Source organism: Talpa occidentalis, unplaced genomic scaffold (assembly GCF_014898055.3).
Source record: "Talpa occidentalis isolate TD23 unplaced genomic scaffold, MPIMG_talOcc4v2.1 talOcc4.16, whole genome shotgun sequence".
Taxonomy (NCBI): domain Eukaryota; kingdom Metazoa; phylum Chordata; class Mammalia; order Eulipotyphla; family Talpidae; genus Talpa; species Talpa occidentalis.
The window spans coordinates 32,064,297-32,070,296 of record NW_023601653.1 but is presented as its reverse complement, the minus strand read 5'-3'; the positions used below and the strand labels follow the sequence as shown (position 1 = coordinate 32,070,296).

Genomic DNA, 6,000 nt, shown 5'->3' with positions numbered 1-6,000 from the left:
ACTGTAGATTTGATATTTTGATGATATGCTAATAGCTACAATAATAATAGCAATGAACACATTCCTTCAGTACTTGCTGTGTGTTGAGCTCTTTATATATATTATTTAATTTCTTCTTTACAAAACCCTGTTGGGAAAATCCCAACGCCATTCTCCTTATACAGGGGGACAAAATTGAAGGAGACCATTTCATAAAAAGAAATGATTATAGACATGAAGTTGGAATTCCTACTTTTTCTTTTCATGTTGCATAATTATATATATACACACATTCCTATACAAATTATTTTATCAATCATTAGAATAACTATTATATTGTTGTATTATGGCTTCTCTAATACAGAGAAAGGAAGAACAAAACAAGGACACCATGTTAGATTTATAAAGAAATAATGTCAAAATGGTTAATGTAATTCACCAGTTCAATAAACTGGATTACATTTTAGTAGGACAAAAGATCAACGAAAGCCTATTTATATTCATTGGCTGAAGGCTGAAACAGCAACCAGGTAATGCTCTCCCTATATTTAGGCTCATTAGCTATGGCTATTATATTTGTTGGATACTATAACATCCAGATGTTTCTGGACAGCTCAGCTGATTTTCTTCCTATGGATAGATTAAATAGTAACAAAGAGCAGGTGAAAAATTCAATCACTAATCAAGCTTTGAGGCTTATTTTTTATTGCTATCTTTTGTCTCTACATTTTCCAGATGTTGATATCTTCCTAAGGCAAGCCTTGAGAACACAGGCCCCTTCTCTCAAGGATGATTATGGTACATGGATTAGGAATGTCATATATTTCTTATTTGCATAATGTTCCCACCCACTCACTTTACAGACTTGGATGATGTAGTATTATGCTCTCTTCCTCTAATTATTCTTTAATCAAATCCAATAGGAAGGACACTAGTAACATTATTTTATCAGTAACTTATCCTTTCTTGGTTTTCCAATAGCCAGTCTCACTTTCATAGGAGAATATTGGAGTTGCCCCACAGAGAATATAAGTAGCACTTATCTGATTGAAGACTGAATTCTAAAATTTCATCTTATGTCATCTAGTTTTATAATGCACAAATATTTTGTCTTCATTTCCTAAGAAAAAACCAAACATATATACATACACATATATTAATAATATTGAAAAATCAAAAGAACATATAAAATGAATTAAACTAAGCTATTTTTTCCAAAATGCAGTTATACTACTATACTACTGTAATGGGTAATCATAACTATTATATTCCTTTTTTGTTCTTGCTGTTGTTATTGATTTGTTATTTTTTTTAAATTATACGAAGAATAGTTGTGGTCTTGATAGGTCCCAAAGATAAGGTAAAATGTATTATTAAAGACCTCCTTTTGTGTGTGTGTGTGTGTGTGTGTGTGTGTCTGTGTGTATTTAATTGTATGGTGTTATTCCTGTCATATATATAATATATTATATATATAAAAATATTCTTATATGTCAACCAAAATATCGACTTCTCATAATAATTTACATTATGACATTAAACATTGATTAACTTCTTGATTTCAAATGCCACTCTGATGGCTACTAAAGGATGAGAATTGATTATAAGTATCTCACCCCCTAGGAGTTTGCAGGCTATGGCAGACACTTCTTTCTGGGTACTTATGTCAAAGAAACATAAGGAGTTAGAATAAAAGCATCAAATCATAATGCTTGTGAACTTTCTCCAGAATACAGCAGTCAAAGGCAAGTCTGTCAGTACATCTTACAGTCAGGGATCAAGACAAGTACATAATTAAGGTGAAGATCAAGGAGAGTAGCTGCGGGAGCCTGATGTCCTGACTAGGTGATGATTTAGTAACTTAATTATTGCAGAATCTTCCCAGGAAAACGGGGGTGCCTTGTCTTTAATAGATGTTGCTTTCAGAAGTGTCACTGCGTATTTGCTGACATACACAAGTAAGTATATCCTATGTCGTTTAAAAATATGTCAGGATATTTGATGGTGGGTTTAAATAAATAACTTTGGCTCCCCTTTGCTTAATTAGAAAATTTGCATAAATTGCCATTTTTCTTAGCTCTGGCTGTCAGAGTGAGAAAACTTAGTGGACTGAAGAATACTGATTTTCTCTAAGATATTTAATGTCAGAAACATGCAAAAATATAGCTGGGAAAATCTCTGGTACTTTCATAAGCTTCAACCTGGATTTTTAAAAACAACTAATATCATGAAGTAAATAAAATGAATAAATGTTTTGCCTTTTATCAGAAAAGAGAATATTATGGTAAGTTTTTAAAAGTATGTATACATAGGTATAACCATATGTATTCTGCAAACTTTACCATGTAGAGATTACTGATTTTCATCTCAAAATTAGCAAGAATATTTAGATGTTTAAGCCAATAGTATCTTTGTTATGCAAATGAATGTTCAGGAAAAGGGAAAATTCAGTGATTTCTCAAGAAAACATATTATCTCCTTTAAAGAAGATTAAGAATTTCCTATGATCCTTATTTCATTCTCTAATTGAATGTTTGCTTCCTTTCAGAGCATGATTCTGTAATTTTCTTATCTTTCATTAGCAAACACATTGTCAAAATAGGAAGGTTTTATTTCAGACTAATCATTATAAAAATAGAAAAAGAAAGATTAGGCCCACAGTTACTTAAACTTATGTTTTTGTGGAGAATGGCTATTTCCCATGGATTTTCCCAATGAATTATATTTTTAAATAATAGTTGTCCCTTTAAAATAAAAGATTTGCTTTCTTTTCCCAAAATCTTTTTTTTTAATAAATTTTATCAGGAATCTGTAATTGTAGCAATAAATGGGTTAAAGCAGACAGAAAATAAAATTTATTCAGTCATATAAAATGTTCCATTAATTGCTTTCTTCCTAATAAGGAACGCAATCTTAGCATCAGGATAAATGGGAAATTTATCCTGAATGACTGAATGGGCTGAATGACTTTGTCAGGCTGACTGGCAATTCTGGCTTAGTTTCTTACTCCTTTGTCATCTTACTAAAGATCTCATATAGGCACCTCACTGGTAACCATAGGAACAGCGTCCACAGTGATTTCTTGAAGTGGAAGAAAAACTAGTGCCTAAAGACATGTATGAAGAAATATATGAATCTAATTACATCCTAATTATTATATATGATATCTCACATTGTATATTAGATGTTAATGTCCTCAGTGCCAGAATGAAGAATGAGATCTGTGACCTTTCTTCCACAAATGATTCTGATGAATGATACCAAAAGCAAATTCTCAAGATTTGGGGAGAAGAAAACTAATGAAGGCAATAGAGACTTATAATTTTATTCATGATGGAACTTGTGAGTTTAAGACATTTTGAAAAATTCTTAGTTCAGCTGCTTCAACTACATCTGTTGATGAATGAAAACTCACGAAGTGATTTTTGTGTTTTAAAATATTGCACTATTACAAAGGAGAGAAAAGGCCACGAAAACAATGTGCTAGATAAATTAGTTTATGAATATTTTGTTTGTTAAGTAATTTTACTTTAAATATTTAAATTAAATTTTAATAATTCACTGTATTTTCCCTCTTTGCACTTGGTCTATATATTAGGATGTCCATGCTCTTCAGAAAAGAAGATATTAAGTGATAACTCTACAGCTTTAAAAAAATTTTATACTTAATAGAAGTTTATAGTAACTGTTGATTACTTCACTGACTTCAGTAAATTTTATTAATTAATATGGAATACTAAAGACATCTATCTTCAGCACCTGGAAATAAATTTTCTTGCCTTATACATAATTTTTATAGTATTTACTGGCTATAGTAAACATTAATAATTAATAAATTAAAATGTTTAAAGTGCACAAGAATAATGTAAGAACCGCAATCTTCATAAATTCACATACATTATTTTAACTAACAAATACAAAAAATGTTTTCTTTTAAAAATATGGAACTCTTTTTATGAATTATTATATTTCATTGACCAGAATTTTGTAAAATACATGAAATGGGGTATCCTGTTTTGTTGAAACAATAAAATTGTACTCCTAGCATTCCAACTCTGGTCCTTACCAGAGCCAGACAACCAGGGAGTTTGTTAGGTTTCTATCCCAAATGTCTGTGCTCCAGATATATCCTTGTTTTTGCACTATTGTCTATGGTTAAGTCAATGTGTGCTTCTGTTTAAATATGGAAACTTAGCTGACCCTCAAAGAGACCCTATCCCTCTATAATCATCACCAGAGTAGCATTGATCCAGAAAAAAAAAAAATCCATAGAAGGAAATATAGGCGAAACACTATGTGATATTCACATCAAAGACATCTTTACAGACACATCACCCAAAGCAGTGATAGTGAAGGCAAAGACAAACAGCTGGGACTACATCAAATTAAAGAGCTTCTGCACAGCAAAAGAGACAATAACAAAAACAAAGAGAAACCCCACCAACTGGGAGAACATTTTTGCACCCAACACTAATGATAAAGGACTGATCACAAAAATCTGCAAAGAGCTGATGAGACTCAACAACAACAAAGAAAATAATCCTGTCAAAAAATGGGCAGAAGAGCTAAAAAGAAACTTCTCTGAAGAGGAAATGCAAATGGCCAACAGGCATATGAAAAAATGTTCAATATCACTTGTAATCAGGGAAATGCACATCAAAACTACCATGAGATACCATCTTACACCAGTGAGAATGGCACATATTAAAAAAACTAGCAACAACAAATGTTGGCGAGGGTGTGGAGAAAAAGGAACTCTTCTGCACTGTTGGTGGGAGTGCAAACTGGTCCAACCACTATGGAGAGCTGTATGGAGATTTCTGGACCTACTAAACATAGAGCTTCCATATGATCCAGCAATTCCACTCCTAGGTATTTACCCAAAGGACGCAGAAATATCAATTCCAAAGAACACCTGCACCCCTATGTTTATAGCAGCACTATTTACAATAGCTAAGCTTTGGAAACAGCCCAAATGCCCAAAAATAGATGACTGGATCAAGAAGATGTGGTACATATACACCATGGAATATTACTCAGCATTCAAAAAAGATAAACACATGCAATTTGCAGCAACATGGATGGCGCTGGAAGGGATCATGCTCAGCGAAATAAGCCAGAAAGAAAAAGAAAAATACCGGATGGTCTTACTCATAGCAGGAATCTAGAAAACTTAAATAAGGGACCAGGAAAATGAATAACTATAAGAAAGTGAAAATCAAAATCAACAAAAAACTATGAACCAGAGACACTTTTGGGGGGGGGAGGGGAGGGATTGTGGTCAGAATGAGGGGGTTGCAATTGTATGGGGAATATAAAAATAAAATTTATTATTTAAAAAATAAATAAATAAATAAATAATCCTTACAATGCCACCAAAGGCAGGGATAGCTAATATACAGGATTCTGCTCCCCAGAATACAGAGCAGGCAGTGGAACTGGGGATCAGGCTGCTAAGTAAGGCATAAGGCTCCTACTCGAAAGCAGGATGTCTGTTTCCCCTAGACTTTGATGAATGGTATGTCAAGATGTCAACAACAATGAAGACCCCATCAGGCAGTTAATTCTAGACTAAAGCAATATTGGAAGAAATTGAACTTTAATATCAATATTAAATACCAACATCCTCCACCACAGTCCATTGTGTCCCTCCCCTGCTTGTCTTCACCCTCCACCTCCCCAACTTGTAGGCTCAACTCCACAATCAGCTTTCTTAGCTAGAATTTTTCAATGCAATAACCAAAGACCCAAAAATAGAAGGCAGAACTGACTGATTTCTACCTATTTCTTTCTACTTACAGGTTGCCCTTGTTCTTCTTTCCCGCTTCACCTTGTTTAGAAGCTTTTTGATTATGACAAAAACTTTGAAACTATAGTAGAAGTGAATGAGATATAGTTCAGTTGAGGAAATAGAAAATCATGTCCCTCAAAATATCAAACATTTTGTATCAATAAAGAAGGAGATAATTATTGAACATGCCTATCATATTACATGCAAGGAAAGGTCCATGAGATATGGCA

At 33.0% G+C, this 6,000-nt stretch overlaps 1 long non-coding RNA gene across 1 annotated transcript in view; it reads right to left on the bottom strand.

Annotated features, from left to right (window-relative positions):
• Nucleotides 1-313: 313 nt before the first annotated feature.
• Nucleotides 314-6,000, bottom strand: part of LOC129146029 (uncharacterized) — a 95,537-nt gene continuing 89,850 nt past the window's right edge. Inside the window, exon 4 of the long non-coding RNA XR_008552338.1 lies at nucleotides 314-1,099. This is a non-coding gene — a long non-coding RNA (uncharacterized LOC129146029). The remainder of the gene's footprint in view (nucleotides 1,100-6,000) is intronic.